Below are 19,077 nucleotides of genomic sequence, written 5' to 3'. Positions count from 1 at the left end.
ATTTCCCAATCACTCCACCGGCCTCGCTCTGTTCCCACGGCTCTCGGCCCCGCCCCACTCATCACAAACAGAAAACAAACAAAATAGACTTTTAAGTGTCATTTTATTGTACGTTTCCTATTTGCATCTGTAGATTGTTATTACAATGCATATCTTTGTCACTTCAGTAGTATTAACATACACCAAATATATAATTTGTCTGATTTTATGTATGAAAATGTTTTTTGAAATTTTTTGAGATGAAAAAAAATAATGTATGTATGTCAACACTATGAAACAAGAATTTTGATCCTGGCTTTATCCAGTGATCAGATTTCTGTTCTGAAATGTATGTAAATTATTGCACATTTAACTAACTATTTAATCAAAATCTAAGTAAACTTAACAGAAAAAAAGGCTTGAAATCAATCAGTCAATTGTAATCAAACAACTAGGGAATTATGGTGAGTTCTATTAGTTATTTTATTTATTTATTTATTTTTTAATCCTATTTTTTAATTATCTGGGGTTTACTGTTCAAACAAACATGACAAATCTGTCATTTAATCATCCACAATTCATTCCAATCCCAAATTTCTTTCCTCCATGGAACACAAAAGATGTTAAGCAGGATATTGTGGGTGCTCTCTTTCATACACACAAAGCATAGTGACCAAGGACTGTCAAACTTTAAAAACTGCACCACAATAGTAGTCATTTTAACTTTTCACTTTTAAAAACATTGTAACGGGGATGACTGCCCCTAACATAACTAATTCTAAATAGCTCTCTTTAAGAGGAATTCTGGGGACCAGATAGTTAAAATTAAAGGAATTTGAAAAGCAGAAGGAATTTGAATAAAAAAAATCATTCCTGCAGGCTGTTCAGTGTCAAATATATGCAGAAGTGTGGCCCATGTTCAACAGGTGCCCCCCAAAACATTGTCTCAACCTCTACCCATGGGGTTTGTCCTGAGGAAGGAGAACCAAAAGTTCACAAGCATCCCAACACAAATAAAAAGTTCCCCGTTGCATCCAGGCCAAGGGCTAAGGGCACAGAGTGGGATGAAAAAAGAAAATAATCACAAAAAATCGTATCAAATATAATATGAATATAACTCCTTTACTGGAGCGATGTTCCCTCCCTTCGCCTCCCTTCCCTTCTCCCTTCGGGTGCTGCAACACCACTAGCGAGTGAAGATGGGAAAGGCCCTCCCATCTCATGAACTGGCACGTATGCACAATTCATCCCTGGGTTCTAGCCACTATAGACAAGGGCTACAGACTCCAGTTCCCTGTAAAACCTCCTGTGTTCAATGGCACGGTAATATCAGTGGCCCAGGGAGAGTCAGCTTGTGTTCTGAAGGAAGAAATAGCCTCCTTACTGAAAAAAAGAGTGATAAGAATAATTCCAATGAAAGAAAGGCAGCAGGGCTTTTACTCCCGTTATTCTGTGATTCCGAAGAAAGGGGGAAATCACTGTCCCATTGTAGATTTACAATTGAGTCCTCAACAAACAAAAATGCTTTCGTGTCAAAATATTTGTCAGGGAGACTGCGCACAGGAAATATCTGAGATTTGCATATCAGAATGCAGCATACGAGTATGGGAAAATTCCCTTTGGCTTCTCTCTAGCTCCGAGGATTTTCACCAAATGTGTAGAGGAGGCTCTGATTTCGTTAGAGGAGTAAGAGTCTTGTCTTATCTAGACGATCTGCTCGTTTGTGCACAGTCTCCACACCAAGCAGTGCTAGATACAAATACATTGGTGACTCATCTGGAGAGACTAGGTTTTAAAATAAACAGACAAAGAGCTGCCTGACCCCGTCACAGGAGATAATCTACCTAGGTCTAAGGATGGATTCAGTGGCGTTTTGAGCTTTTCTGTCAGAGAAGCGCATTGAGGTATTTTGCTGCTGCATCTCCCTTTTTCAATGAGGGAAAACAGTCTCTCTCAGATTATGCCCCTGGTTACTGGGTCTGATTGGGAATGAGAGAATTTCAGAACTGGGAGGCAGTACAGGGCATCCGCTCCAGGAGACGTCTCAGCTGTAGAATGCATGAGTGTTCTCCATCACTGGAGAGCCCCATTATTTCTCAGGACAGGAAGCCCTTGGGTCCGGTCATTTCAAAGAAAGTGGTGACAACGGATGCACCCCTTACAGGCTGGGGAGCTGTGTTTGAGGGAAGAACAGTGAGAGGAGTATGGTCTCCGGCACTGAGGGAAGAGCACGTACATTTTCAAGAGCTACTGACAGTGTTTCTGGCTCTGAGACATTTTGTGCAATTTCTCAAGAATCATTATGTATTGGTTAGAATGGACAATACAACGGTGATAGCCTATATAAAACGTCAGGGTAGCGTTCCATAAACGTCACATGTTAGCGAAGAAGCTAGTAATGTGGTGCAGCACGAACCTCCTGTCATTGTGAGAGATGCATGTTCCAGGAATAATGAATAGGTGAGCGGATTTACTGTCCAGAGGGCGGAATGGGGAATGAAGACTTCATCCCCAAGTGTTTCTGATGATATGGCAGAGATTCTGTCACTTTGCATAACGCGAAAATGCGCAGTGTCCCCTGTTCTTCTCTCTAGCGGGTGAGGATGCACCGTTGGGTGTGGATACTCTAGCCTACGAATGGCCAGACCCATTACTGTACTCGTTCACCCTGTTGAGCCTAAATGAGTCAACATCACGGAGGGCATGAGAGCACAGTCATATGATGATTCTAATAGCACCAAACTGGCCGGGAGACTGTTGGTAGCGGAGATTGCCCGCCCTGGGATTTGTCTGTGGTCCTGAGAGAGCTATCTAAAAGCCCTGTTAGAGCCTAAAGCCTAAAGTATTCGATCACTCCGTTTCAGGTCAATCAGTGGAACTGATGGCTTTCCATTCGCCACCTTTCTCATGTTCTGAGGAAGAGCGGCTACACTGTTTAAGTCCGGTGCAGACTACAAAGAACCAGGGCACTTCGCAAGAGCAATCAGTTTTTTGAAAGTGAAAAAGTGAAAGTGATGTGACCCATACTCAGAATTCATGCTCTGCATTTAACCCATCCAAAGTGCACACACACAGCAGTGAACACACACACGGAGCAGTGGGCAGCCATTTATGCTGCGGTGCCCAGGGAGCAGTTGGGGGTTCTGTGCCTTGCTCAAGGACACCTCAGTCGTGGTATTGCCGGCCTGAGAATCAAACCCACAACCTTAGGGTTAGGAGTCAAACTCCTCAACAACTTGTTTTATATGCTACATACATAAATCACACAAATAAATCACAAAATCAATCTACAAGATCAATCTACAACCGCCCCCAAGGGAGTTACAAGCTCACTCTACTAGAGGCATGGAGGCTCACCCACTGAATTTGGCGACTGGAAGACGCTGGAGAGTGAAGTGAATTCTCATCAAGCTCCAGGAGGGAAATTTAACCAGCCTTTTACTGGTGTTTTGAGCAGTCCACCACAACAGCCAGTCTGAAGAGAGCTAGCTTTAATTGCCAAGCTCTGCAATGCACCAGACAGAAAGCACAGAAAGTGCCAACAAGCAGCCGTCCTTTCACTCTGTAAGGTAACCCATAACTCAGCTTTACTGTCTTCCTCTCACCTTTCAGGGATGTTAGACCTGGCCTCCATTTTTCCTGTTGCATCATTGTTAATTACTTTACTCTGTCCATACCGATTAACGTGAAAGTGAAAGTAAACATTGCTTGGGTGCACAGAGTTTACAGAACTGTCACACCGTACAATTTTTAGGAGGAGAAGGCTGAAATTGAATCAGTAAGTCACTCACAATCCTCCCCTCCACTGTAGCTCTTAAATCTCATTTGCACTTGCTCATTGGTGCCTCAAAATGTGACCCTATTTATTATTCTCTGCTGTACTCTATAGAAGAAAGAACGTCTCATTTTGCTTGGAACGACATGATTGTGAAGAAACAGTGACAGAATTTTCATTTTGGGTAAACTGTTCCTTTCAGAGCTGTGTAAACTATCCATTTCTCTCATCTTCTCTCAGTTTTTCCACATAATGGATAGGTATTTGAAAAGACTCTGATAACAAATAAAGAGAAATCATTGGTACACATGGTTGTGTGTACATGTGTGTGATTGTCTGTGTGTTTCTAGCAGATGGAATGTTTCTGTCCAGTTCAGCAGTCCTGACAGCCAAGTGGAGACTTTTACAGACTGTAGAAGACGAATATGTGACAGTTTTATTTCGAGTCTTGGCCTCATCGAGGTACACTTTTGTAATAAGACCTTTTCCCCTCTCTCCTCACAAACCCTGAGTTAGTTACTCACAGAATTATTTCTATTAGGACCAGAAGGGCTGTTTTAAAAAATGATTTTTAAAAAGAGGGAATTAATTATTGATTAATGTTTTAAAATAATAATATAAATAAATCATTTAATGATTAAAATGATTTCATTAATTTATAAAATGTGTTAAGAGTGCAGTTTCTGTGTGTATAATTTATACAATTCATTTTGTTGCTTGCTTTCATATGATCATTTGTCTAAGAAGAAGAAGAATTATTATTTAACACAGCTGTCAAATTGATTGAAAATAGCAAATGATAAATGCTATTTTAAAATGAAATTTTAATTTTTAATTTTAAAATGAACTTTATTGCTATATATTTTATTGCTATGATTAATAATAATATATTATTTTACGTTGTATTTCCTTACATTTTAGACACGACTTAAATAATTTAAATGGCAATTTAAAAGTCAATTTGTATTATATTTATATATATATATATATATATATATATATATATATATATATATATATATATATATATATATATATATTAAATGAATAATTCTTCATTCACTTTGGCACTTCTAGTCCTCTAAATATTAATGAATCCTTTATTAAAATGCTCATGAAAAATTATCATCAAAACCTACATAAACTTAAAAAATGGCTACTTAAACTACATTCTCCTGGAATTAAGCACGTTCATATAAGAATCCATATAAAAAAACAAATAACAACATTTGACTGATTTGCCCAATGTTTGACTGATTTGCCATGATAATGAATTGGTGGGTTTAGTCTGAAGAAAACAGGTTTATTTGTACATGGATGTAAATGAACAGCTTCAGTTGTCTGCTATATTAGCAGCGCTCAGTAATCAGTGTTAAACTCTGTACGCTGAGGTTGTGGCTCCCTAGTAAAACTCCACAGGGATCAGCGGAGCTGATTACTCCTGTGGGAGAGGGCAGATGGGCAGCGCACACACATAGCAGAGCAGCACAAGCAGACCGGAGACACCAGCTCCATCAACACCCACCAACATCTGCACACACCCCTAATCCAGATGTGTTCTGGCCTCACCTCTGCCTCAACCACTCACCCTATGAGGGCTGAACCCATGAACACAGCTTATAATTGTCATCTATTAACCCGGATTACAGATCCTGCTTGTACAGAATTAGCATTCCTGCAGGATATGAATAAAATATCTCTCTTGCAGCAGGATATATCAAAAGGAAAGGAGGAGAGATGTAACAACAAAGCTTAAACTGAAGAAACTCTATAGAAAGTGCTGCAGTTTTCCATAGAATAAAAAAGAGAAACAAACAAACAAAAAATAAATAAATAAATAAAAATAGATTACAGAATTCCCCTAAATATAAACCAAAAATCCAAAAAGTATTGTAATGAGGAACAGGGAACTCCATGGGGTGAGAGAAGGAAGTAGAGAGAAAGAATATACCACCTCATAGAAAAGCAGTAAATCCACCATCCTCATTCACGGCCCTATAATTAAAGCCAAATGAGAATTTTGTGGCTCCCTATTAGCTTTTTATTTCAGCCTACAAACACAGAAGGGGGAATACCTCCAATCAGCTATAAACAGCTACCTCCACAGCTTAAACACAGGTGATTCACCTCTACAGACTGTCTAACGCTAAAGATTTCTCTCTTTGCATCCCTATAGAAGCCGACAGCCGTTTGAATGTTTAAAATTCTAGCCAATATTAGATTTCATGCTCAGGTAAAAAAGTCATCCCCTGGAATTCATCCTGTTCCCACAGCCACCAAATCCCTTACTGGTGCTACTGAACTGGGTCGAATTGCTTCACCTAAACCTTAGTAGCTGTCTAATTTAGTGGACGACTATGCAGTGGACTTAGAGTAAGGTTACACAGGGTAAGTGTGTTAGCGAAATGTGCAGTAGTCAGGAATAAGGGGACCAAGGGCTCAAGATTTATGGGAAGGATTTAGAAGTAACAAATCATGACAGTCCCAGGTAATGGTTCCTCCATAGACGCATTCATTAGACTTATGATTCAGGAACCTAAAAGGCTCTGCTGGCTCGGGTCATAGACGTCCAGGACCATTAAAACTCCATTGTTTAATACCCAGAAGAATTCATTCAGATGTTTTAATGCGAAGCCGTGGGACTCCAGTAATTCCTTGTGTCAAAGTGGAATTTTCTTTTATCTGTTAAAGGTTAAGTGTGTAATTTGTTTTTTCCCATATTAAAGTACTTTATTCAATCTTAGCTTAATATGCAGAGACAACGATAAGTAAACTACAGGTAGGTTGAGTCACAGAATACATTCACAACTCATTCAAGTTTTGATATATTCATCTAAAATTAGCCAAATTCTGTAAAAATTGTACTGTATAATCTATTTTTATGAATTAAATTGATTAGACAAGCCTTTCGATTATTAAATTTTATTTGAATGATTAAAACAGAATCCAGAAATTTTTTTAACATTTAATAAATTGTAGATAAATTGTATAAGAATCATGATTTCAATGAATTTCACATGCTTTTTTTATTACCAAAATTAAATTTAACCATTAAAATGGAATTCACAGGGCCCTAGAAGTCACGCATCAGAAATTTTGGGTCTAAACGCTCCTTTAAATCCCAATCACGGAAAGTAGGCCTACGTCATCTTTCCTTTCAATTTAGTGAGTAAATTGAAGATTTTCAAGTGAGTCAGCCTTCCTTGGCATCACATTCTACAGTATGGCAAAACATTAAAATTGCAGCATAAAACACTCTATAAAGACATTTAATTTTATTCATGTGTCCTCCAGCACAGTTTAGTTAATAGATGCTTCCACTAAAAGTTAGCAATCTAGTTTTTCCATCTTATGTACTGCCTTTATGTGCAGTCCATCTCTAACTGCATTTCCATTATGAATTTGCACAAAACCTTTGCAATATTTTATAAATGTCAATAAACTATTGCAAAATGACGATAAGTCATAGCGATAGATGTTGGAATACGTATGAAACGTAAACGTGAAGTGTGCCGTGGCGTGGCTGGAATAAACACAATTATTGACTACAGTGGCCGCAATCAGCTCCGTTGGCCGTGTTGGAGCCGTAAAGCACTGCAGACATGTGCAGTGTAAATAAGGGTTTATCCAAGCATTAATAGCAAGGAAAGTCCCTTATACTTGAGAGTGGCCACGTATAAGGTGTTCCGTGGAGGTTTTACATTAAAGAATGAGCATGAGATTTTTACGTATGCCAGGTGACATGTAAATGTGAATAAACTGTTTCCATTGCAGTTTTGCGAAATATTCCTTTTTCAAATTGCCTGAAAAATCACCTCATGCAAGCGGAATTTATTTTTTTTAATTTTTTTATTTTTTTTTTGCGATTTGTGGGTGTTTTTGTGAAATTGTTTCTATAGGGCTTATTTTCAATTCGCATTTCAATTTGCGCAATTTGAAGGGTAATGGAAATGCACTTTCTGCCAAGTTAGGAGCCTGTTAGTATTTCTGTGAATGTGTGTAGGTTTTGTCATTTCCCCAGTGGCTACACTTCTAGTAGTCAGCCATAGCTGTATGATTAATTCACCGCTAAACTATAAAAACAAAATCTTATTACCCAGCAGAAAATTCGCTACACAGGCACAAAGCACAAAAGACCTGATTTATGGTATAATTAGATTCATAGCCTCAAGCTTTTTGCCAATACATTCTCTATACCGATCATATACACACCATCAAATGTCCAAAATCGAATACACAGAGCTACACACACTACAGCCACTTAATAGCCATCATTAATATCAATTCAAACCCATCTAGACCACTACTGAAACAATAAGCCACAGGAGGTCACATGCTACAATGATTTTACCACAGGTAAAGGGTGTTTTTAGATATAATGAGAAGTGGAGGCACTAAAACCCCCTTAACCTGGGTAAAATCACTTTAACACACAGTTTGGAGTGATTTATTGGTTTTAAACAATGGCTGCAACTGCGATACAATAGATAACAACAATGCTAAAAATAAAAAATACAGTACACAATAAACAATTGTTCACTCAAGAAATAGTTCATTAGTTTAACTGTAGGATGTTTGTGATTACCAAAGTGTCTCATTCAATTCAGCTGTCAGTTTTATAGTGGCTCTTTTATATCAGTGCTTTGGGTGGTCTGCCTTCTCTTATTTTCAGTAAAATAATGAAAAGTGGTTATAGAATGTTGACACATGATGGAGAACTTATTTAATTATGCCATAATAGATATGATTAATTGCCACTAATAATATGAAATTAAAGGAAATATATGAGAAATGTTGCAAAGACATTTAGGAATGGAACATTTTAAAGGTTAAGTCAGCATTCACAAAACCACAATGAGTGATTTAGACTATCAAGTGATTTTAAAGGTAAACAGTAAGATATAGTTCTCTGTAATGTGATAAAACTCAAGTCTGAACCTATAATTCTCTGTATCAGCACGCAAATCCCTAAAATAAATCATTGCATTCTACATGAATAGGCCCAATTATAATACAGTAGCTGTAAATCTGGACATGGCAGTGGAGAGTGCTGGGATAAAAACATTTCTACAGCCCTCTTGTGTCAGAATACAATGGCTCTTTGTGGCGATTTTTAAACTTGTATCATATGTATATTTTATACAGACAAGTGCTCAGTCTTGCACAATAATAAGATAAAATAAGTTTGAATACTCTCTCAGAAAAAAATCTACAAAAGCTGTCACTTTTTTTGTCACAATTTAGGTACTAATATGTACCTTTAAAGTCCTAAACAGCAGGTACAAAGGTGTATCTTTTGAAAGGATACCACCCTAGTAACAGCTTTCAGCTTCCTCCACAAAAAGAAAAGATAAAACAGGTAGATAGAAACATGTAGAATATTGAAAGTGGAACTAGCAGCTCTATAGCCGCCACATTGCTAGGGTGTAGTTTAAGGAACCCATCCCAAGTTTCTCAAAACCTCTAAGCCTAAGTATGAGAAATATTAATATGTACCTTAAGCAAGCAGCAGTAAAACAGTAGCATTGAATAGCTGAGAATGTGCAATAGTTTTGCACATACAGTACATGTTCCACATGCACGTCATAATTGAATGCTGCTTTCACTCAGCACTGTCAAGTAATAAAGCTCAAGTCTAAAAGCTGCATTTTAATAAATGTGACAGCCTGCTAGAGTGTGCATTGTATTACATACAACATGTATTTATTTAAGTGTGAGTGTTCTGTGGAGCTTGGCAGTGCGTTTTCTAATATGTGTGTTTGTGTGTGTTTATGTTCCTAGTCTGAGCCGCTTCCGATCCCAGTTACTTTCCCAGGATGTGGACGGAGCCAGCGCCGGCTGTTCACATAAACTCTGAGTGATGATAGAATTTTGAGTCTACCCCGTGTAGACAAGGTGTACGCTCACGCACACTGATATTCACTCTGACGCGGTAAAGCCAAGAAAAACAAAAGTCAAACCCTCATACAAACAAAGCGTCTGGAGGTGCTACACACCGCACACACAACAAAAATAGATGTGGCTGTAAATGACCCATGCAATTGTGTGCATATGTTTTCTTTCAAACTTTTCCAAGCTTAGTACAATATGCAAAATCTCCCCAAAAACCACTGAAAATGGATTCTACAGAGAAAGATTAATTTTATTCCACTAACAAAACCATTAAAACAACTAATGGTACAACAATTGATGCATAAAAGGCCAAAACATGGTTCTTAGTCTAGCATTATGGTAGTAAAGGCATGTTTACATGGCAGAGTTTAGCTGTTCTATGCCTGCTCAAAATTCTAGGTAAAGACATAATGCTGCATAAAAGCCAGATTAAATGCCTGCTCTGACCCATCTCAGCCCCTATTATCAAAGTATACAATTGTAATTGCTGTGTCAATGCATTCATCCCAGTTTTGGAGATTAACAGCTGCAGATTCCATTTATTTTCATTATAAGGTACAGACTCTTCATATCATATTTTGGTTGCCATGAAAGAAACAAAGTCACACAAGTTCGGAATGACATGAGAATTTACATTTCTCAGACGAAATATTCCTTTAAAACACTTAAAATTATGTAATGATTTAATCAACTTCATGTCATTCCAAACCTGTATCCCTTCAGTTGCTGTAAAAACTCATGTAGTGGAATAGTGTTATTGAGTGAAAATTGTGAAAGGAAAGCCATTATCCAGCACTCCATAATATGAAAACACAGTGCTCATTATGTCCTGAACAGCCAAAGTGGGGTGAGGATTTATGTACTATTTATGTTTTTTGGGAAGAATTAAGATTCCAGTGTGGCCAAGACTCACCGCACTATCCACATCTCAATATACACACACTTACACACAGCAGCAGTCTGCAAATGCTCATTTCAAGTTGTCTGGGTCTGACACACACACACAAACAGCCTAAACTTCAACAACCTAAACCCAAAATGGATTAAGACATAAACCTGAGTTTATTGAGAACAAATATCTATCATATTGCAACAGTATTCTTGAATATGGCTTTTTCTGCTGAATATGTAATTGTGATGCTGATGTAAAATAACATCTGCAACTTTAACTGCTGGATAAAGAATGCAGTGTGTACATGTTGATTTTGTTGGCGTGTGTGTGTGTGTTTATGGAATGTGCTGTCAGAGCCAGCATTTGACTGTGATGTCATGTTTTCATCATTCAGACTGAGATCTGTCTTTCATTTCAGACACTCTCCTCCAAAGAGCTCCTGCTCAGTGAGACGCTCATGTTCAGTGTGACCTCATTCAGTCAACATGAAGCAGTTGAGATCAAATTATTATGCTGGACTTTAGTTTGACATTTCCTGCAATGATACTGTTTGGTTAACATTTAAGTTTTTACACAAACTGAGTATCACCTTTTAATATCTACAGCCATACAGTTATTTTACCATGAATAAGGGTTGTTTTTAAGCACAAAATGTTGCATCCGATTGTTTACACAACACTACATTAAATCCTAACCTTAACCTTATAGTGTTGGTGGCACATCCTGATACATACTGTAGCATTACTGTTTGTCACGATAAGATCCATGATACATGATCCATGATTTCTGAAGTCTGAACTTTTCTTGACAAATGACTGAGTGATTTAGTTGACCAATGACTTTCCTGTGAGGTGAGGTCTATGCTTAACTGGTTTGAGAAAAAAAAAAAAAAATGCCAATAACCAAAGTAAAATTACGCTAACAAGGCTCATCCAAAATTAATTAAGGGTCATAATTACCCTTCTGAAAAAGAAGTTTGTGTACTATTAGTATACTTCTTTTAAACTTTAAAATAGGAAAGTATACTTTCAGTCTACTTTTTATGTACTTTTCAGAAATTTGCTTTATGTACTACTCAGAAATATACTTAAAATGTCATTTAAGTATACTTGGAACTTAGAAAAAGTTAGACTTAGAAAAAAGTCTAAATATATTTGAGCTATACTTATGTTCTGAGAATCGATGTTTTCATTGTTATATGGTAAGGGTGCTATTACACATCTTCTGTACAGAATTTCTTAAACACAAGCGAAGAAGAAACCAAAACAACAGATACTTCCACATGTAATCTAACAGGAGCAGACATAAAACAGCATCAAAACTGTGTAACGTTATGGAATAAAATGTCAAAACACAAAGAAGTAATGACTGTCAAGCTTTAGGGTGTTGATCTACTCCATCTACATTATGATTATCATTCTGAATCCAATTCATAGTCTTTTTTCAGCATTTTGTTTAAAATGTTGTTTATTTATTTCTTAATTTTGTATTTATGAAACTTACCCGCATCCATGTGTTTATAAAAAAGAATGCATGACGTTAGAATAAAATGTTTTTGCTTACAAGCAGATACCATGTTCTTTCTTTTGATGTTTGTATGTTCAGATATATAACAAAACAAATACAAATTAATACCCAGAAATAGGGACATAGTAGTATACATAAAGTATGATGTAAAGTTCACTTAAAGAAAACTTATGAGTATACTTGCAGTATAAAAGTAGTTTACTAAGACTATACTTTCAAGTATACTAAAAAATGCTACAAGTTCACTTTTAGTATAGTTGCAGTACAAACTAAAAACACAAATGTAAACTAGTTGTGTACTCAAAGTTTACTACTGTTATACCTAAAGTATACTCAAAAGTATAATTTCATATACTAGAAACTGGGCCAATTTAGTCCCAAGGAGTATTGAAATGGTACACTTACAAGTATACTACTAATACACATATATTTGTATACATAAAGTATATTAAAAAATATTAACTTTGAACTTTACTTAAGTATACTTAATAAAATAAACCTGAAGTATACTTCTTTTTGGTATAAGTAATGGTTTTAGAACCAGTACCCTTTTGCTTTTAAAAATTGATGTGTAATTGATATCATTTATTTATTTATTTATTTATTTATTGTAATCTGTCATTATTAATCTATTAATGTAAATGGCATGGTATAAGAAATGATCGGTTCACGCTTGAACTGAGGCGCTACAGTGATCCCTCATGACACATTACAGAGCCACAAAACACTATTTATTGTTTGAATTAAAAAAAGGACAATTTTTGAAAGCTGAGACTTTGTTTAATTCCAAAAGTAACATGCTCTGTCTTGTCTTTTGGTGTGTTGTCAGTTTCCCCTTTGCTCCGCAATGTATTTTTCACTGCGTGAGAACATGATGTGTGGTGTGAGGGCGCTATGGCTTGTCGGATGTTGCAGCAGTAACTATGCAGGGGCAGGTCTTTGCGAGATTGTGTTATTGGACTTGTTTGTGGAATTAGCCTGTTTAAATCATAACATTTAATGCCACTTAAATTAATGAAATTACTTGAATAAAGATTAGTTCATTTTGATCAGATCGAAAACCAGTAAGATTATCCAATTTTCCCATCACTTATGGGGTCATGGGATTTAGGAAACAGCAACAGGTGAATTTGGAAATAATTAATCACATCTATGAGAGAAAGTTATCAGGCACCATGGTATTGTCATGATTTTTGGACTTACAATATGGCAACATGATGTTTTTATACATGGCACATGTATATACCACAGTATCCTTCATGATACAATCTGTTACCAGTAAGCACAGCGGTAGTGCCACAGAAGACTGAAAATGAGATTGTGATTGTATGTGTCACATCTTAAGATGAGAAATAGACAAATCCACCAAACATTAGCATTAACAATACAGTATCATGTGTTTGCATTGACTCTGTGTGTGCTGATAATCACAGTCTCAATTTTTAGCCCTAACAGTCTAGGTGAATGAGTGTGGGATTTATGAAGTTCTTGTCAGTTTGGATATGATCCATGATCAGCTGTGGCATTGAAATGACTTAATCGCTGTAGTTTGTATTGTAATGTCTATTAACAGAGAGGGCAAAAGAGCCTGAAGTTTATGTTGAACCCTCTTGTAGGTATCATCCTGTAACTGAAGTGTGTTTAACTCTCACACACACAGATGTGCTTGAAACCCACCCAGGAGTGCCCACCCAGAGGTTGGCATGAGAAAGGTGCTTGAGGTATTGGGATTAGATTTTGTCAGCCTGGCACGGGTTTCCCTGGCGTCCCTGTGTGGCACACTTATGTCTTTCTCTCTGCTGCTGAATAATGGCCTGTTGAACTTGGCCAGCATTTGTTCTAATATCCTTGAATTTTAGTTTCGGGATACTAGTATAAGAAAAAAGGGTGAAATTTATTTTTGCTTTATCAGTATGCATATTTTAGTATTTTCATTTTGGGGTAAATTATGCCTTCAAGGATGGCCCTGTGACGGACTGGTCATCAGTCTATGGGGTTTTCCTGCCTACGTCCCGAGTAGCTGAGGTAGGCTCCTGCGTCCCCACGATCCTACATAGAACAAGCAGTTTGTAAAATGGATTGATGGATGACCTAAGAATTGGATATTTTGATTTACCAAGCAGATGATTTACCACCCAGAAAAGGCTGTTCATTCACTCCCTCCACCTACATCCCGGTAATGAGACTCGAACCCATGACCTCTTTATCCATTAGGCAACATTTGCCCAATGTGTTAATTAATCTGTTGCTATAGTGTTTGATTTGCCCTCATTAGGTTCATATGTGTCTATTTTATCTCATTTGGCCCCTAGCGTTTCACTGGCTGCATCTGAAAGCTGAAAGAATGCTGCCTTCTGAGGATGCATTCCAAGGTAGGAAGGCATCAAGGCACTTCAGCTTCACTTCCTGTCTCCTGAGATGCCTTCATCTGACAGAATATTGAAAGCACCATAGATGTATCCTTCACAGATGGCATCTGAAAGTTGCATTTTTTGGTCAGTTTGTGTGTATGTGTATGTTTCTGACATAACCTTTAAACACTGCGCTGTTTTCCTCACCCTTCCTTAATAAAGAAAAAGCCCACTTTTTTTCTGTGCCTGTAATTTTGAAAAGGTCCTGTTCACTTTCACATGATCCCTAAAGACTCTATCTGTGAACGGAGCTAATAAAAGACAGCCAGGGCATAAAAAGTTAGTTGGGTGATGGTCAGATGATCTCCTTGTTTCTAAATATACATTCTTGAATTTGCTATGATTCACAATTTGTGAGACTATCACAGAAATAACCACGCATATTTCTCCAACATATTCAAGCATTCACCTTTCCTCAGAGTCTCGCCATTATCTTCACTTCCTCTCCAGACAGTGACCGTCCAGCTTTCTCCCTTTTCTTTTCCCATTTTTCTTGGCAGATGACAGGAGACTTTGACATCTGCTGATGATCTAATGCAGCCGCTCAGGTCCAAATTCAGCAGAATAAAAGCAAAAGTGCTCATGCAGAATGTCTTTTCTCCACATTCGTTTCAAGACAGACAGCCTGCCTGGCCTTTAAAACCTCACTTCAGTCATTTTCATTGCTCTCTAAATATTGCTGATGATGTGAGTTGGATGTGGGAACCAGAGATGCATTTTCCACTGAGTCAAGAGATCTAAGGCAAAACAAACACACGTTTATGTGCGGCACACTGCCTTTGATGCAGTATTTAACCCAGCACAAATGAAGCATCTCAGTTTAGATGTTCATATATCAGCTGGGTTAAAGAGAAAATTGGATGCATTGCTAAACGATGTGTGTGTACCCTTAAGACTTGTTCTTGCTCACCTTCCAAAACAAAGGGCAGCATTGTGTATCCTGTAGTCCCCCCACCCCATCCCCTCCGGCTGGTCTCAGTGCAGTTAAATTGAGTGCGCTCTGCTGGGACCACACTTGTTTGCTTTTCTGGGATCAGTTAAAATCATGCATGTAATAAGGAGAAAATGGCTTTTAAGCCTGCCTGTAGGAAATAGTGCCTGGTGAACCATTATCCCTTATTAAAGACAGAGACCAGATTTGGAGGAGAGACAGAAGGACACAGCTGACCACGGATGGAGGGACTTACTGCCCTGCTGATCATTGATTATTCTGACTGCTTTTTATTTTTGTCCGTCTATGCTAAATAATCTCGCCAGGAGAGCAAGTTACTACTGCGGTCCAGGGAAAACAATCAAAGTTTGCATATTTAACCCCTCTCTCCCGGGGTCCTCACCGCCACACCTCATACTATATATTCGATTTTATATACTCGCTGGCCTCCGTTACACTCACCCCCTAAACCTCACTCCCACCCAAACCACCCCACCACCTTAACCCCTCTGTCCTGGGTCCTCACCGCCACACGCTCCGAATCGGCCCCAAACCCGGGTCTCCAGCAACCACGGCATGGGAGGCAGACGCACTAACAAGGAGGCTAAATGACTGCAGCCACTAGTGTCAGTCTCTAGTGCGTCTCTTGAGATCAGGGGAGTGAGGGTTTACCTGCACAGCACCTACTCGCTGGCCTCCGTTACTCATACTTGTTTCTCAAAAAAAACAAAAAAAAAACAAAGCTTCCACCAGTTATTTTACTTTGAAATGTGCTTTCCGTGTCGGAATGTCTTTTTTTGTCCATGTGATTCTGCCCACTGCAAGTTTACCCAATAGTATTTCACCATCCGGGTTGCCAGTTGGTGAAAAACACAGTGTATTGCACCCATGGAAGCCAGAAAATGAACTGGGTCATAAATGGCAGATTCTACACAACTTAAAAAGCCAGAGGAATATTAAAATGCGGATAAATCAGCTCATCAGCTTAAGTGTAAGGCTCATTGTCTTCCATTGTCAGTTGCGATTGTTCCAGTTGCATGTCCTAAATCTGGCAATCGAGTCTGGGAAGGATGTGTGGGAGAAACGACTCTCTCCAGTATTTTGAATTTGGACTGCAATACACTAGCTGTCAATATTACATACTGCACTTTCAACTAAATACCAATTACTGAATAGGAAATGAAGAAGTAAAAACAAGATGCAGAATTGTAATTTGAATTAGGATTAAAGTTTAATTAAAGGAATAGTTAAGCCAAAAATGAAAATTTTCATTATTCACTCACCTTAAAGTCCCCATGAATTTTGTTTGTTTGTTTGGTTTTTAGTATGAATATTTTAGCATTAAGATTATCTATAAGCTAGTGTGCTCCAAAAGAATGACAAAATTTGCATTTAGAAGATTTTATTTTTCAACTCGGAAGTAAGTCAAATCCAAAGAATCTGAAGTGTCATGTCCACTACACTATAAATAGACAAGGGGTGTCAAACTCAACTCAATAAGAAGTTCAAAAGCTCTGCATGTAAAATCACCATCAAAATATAATAAAAGTTGTATATGTGCCTTGAGCTCTGTTTACCAAGTCTTCTGAAGCCACCAAATAGCTTTAGTATGGACTAAAATTTAAGCAGAGCATCCACACAAGCTCTAAGTGCCATATTTTAAAAGAGAAGTAGCTTTTCTGATTTGCGAATCTTTGCAATGAATCAGTTGATAATGTCAGCAAAATCAGTCTAACTGAGATGAGGATTGGCTCAGCAGAAGAACACTGTATCAGCTGAGTGTTTGATTGACAGCCTAATAATGCCTCTTTTGATAAGGCATTATACAACGAATGCTTACTTCCCTCTCGGTAATATCTTCTGACCCCAATTTGAAAGATTTTTCAATAAAGATGTCTCAAGAGTTGAAACAAAAAGCTATTTTTGAATAAAAACCTTACACTTATTACAATTCATCTATTTGTGTTTGTAGATTTCAATTACAATACATATCTTGCTCCGTGTCTCTCCATTCAAATCCTTCCTTCCTGCTCTCTCGGAAGTCTGCCATCATTTGGCGATGAAGAGCAAGAAATGACTGTTATAAGCCATATATTGCAGAAGAGCGCATGTTGTCTACTGTCAGGAGTAATTTGAACTATTTGGATAGTGAAAATGGTTGAAGAGTTATGGTAACATGAATACAGTTTGGTTTGATGTGTCGGCACTGACACAGTTGGTTTAAAAGGGCTAAAGGTACTTAAACAAAATAAAACTTTGAACCTGGCTTTATCCAGTGATGACATTTCTTTTCTGGAAATGTATGCAAATTAGTGCATAACTTATTAGATAATGTCTCATTTGCATTTTTACACATAACACCCAAGTACTTGTAATACCAAAAATGTGTCTTCTGCTGTACATAAGCTAAAATGTGCAGAACACAATACACACTGCAAGGAATGATGCATCCCACAATGCAATAATTAAAAAAAAAAAACACAACATAGCAGACATGAGCTACTGTTACACAACTGAAAAACAGTTAGGTCTGCATCGTCGGTACTTTCAGTTAGTTATTCCCTAACACTGCCTTGTGCATGTGTGACAGGTCCGAGATAAGACTGCTCAGCCCTGCTGCACATTAGAGTTTAATAAAGAGCAGAGGTCAGCCCAGGGGAGTGAACACATCGTCAGAAAGCACCCCAGTGCTCCTGCTGTCACAATGAGGCCTTTTTTCTCTTTATTAACCACTACACTGAACCCTCTCTCTCTCACACACACACACACAATGTTGTTGAATTGGCTGAGCAGCTTCATGGGGTTTCACGATCTGATGTTATTAAGAGTGTGTGTGTGTGTGTGTGTGTGTGTGTGTGTGTGTGTGTGTGTGTGTGTGTGTGTGTGTGTGTGTGTGTGTGTGTGTGTGTGTGTGTGTGTGCGTGAAACATTAGGATCAGCCAGGGGAGACAATACAGAAGGATGCTTTGGTGGGAATGATTTATCCAAATATCCAAATAAAAACATCAAAACCAACACCACAAAACCATACATCATTAAAACATTAAAAAAACATAAAAAGAATACAATTATAACAATATAATAAATACATACATACTCTATTGTTCCCCATAATTCAACCTCCTGCTTCTAGCAGAGTCTCCGTTTTTAGCTTTATGATTCATTGAGGTCAAAAGGTGCAAAGCCAAAGATCAAGAGTGACCATGTTGTTTCCTTCCCAAGTAAAACCAGACCAAAACACTCACAACAGGTTTAGGTCTTTTCTCCACCATGGACAGATAAGCTCTGTCAGATTTATTGCTGTTCATTTTTACCTTCACTCGAGGCCAAACATTCAGCTGTACAGTGCTATTTCTCATTTGGTTTCTCTTGAGGGCAGTTTTCAGTGCCTGCTCTCATCATTTCAGTCTACAATCTATTGCTCGTCTCATCTCTGCTCCTCTGCGTCTCCTTCCAGTCTCGTTTGACTGCACACGGAATTTTGGAATGGAGACAAAGAACATAATCTGAGGCCCAAAGGTGGCCCCACTTCCACGGCCCCTTCTGGCAATTGAGAGGATATATTCTCGAAGCAGGAGTGTAACTCAGAATGTAACAAATCTCTTGGAAGGCACTCAAGTGCAACAGTGAGGTCTCCTTCACTTTCAGTTCAAGATAAGGAGTCTGGAAG

Source organism: Cyprinus carpio, chromosome A13 (assembly GCF_018340385.1).
Source record: "Cyprinus carpio isolate SPL01 chromosome A13, ASM1834038v1, whole genome shotgun sequence".
NCBI classification, from domain to species: Eukaryota; Metazoa; Chordata; class Actinopteri; order Cypriniformes; family Cyprinidae; genus Cyprinus; species Cyprinus carpio.
The sequence above is the reverse complement of the archived record's forward strand: the minus strand, read 5'-3'. Positions refer to the sequence as shown.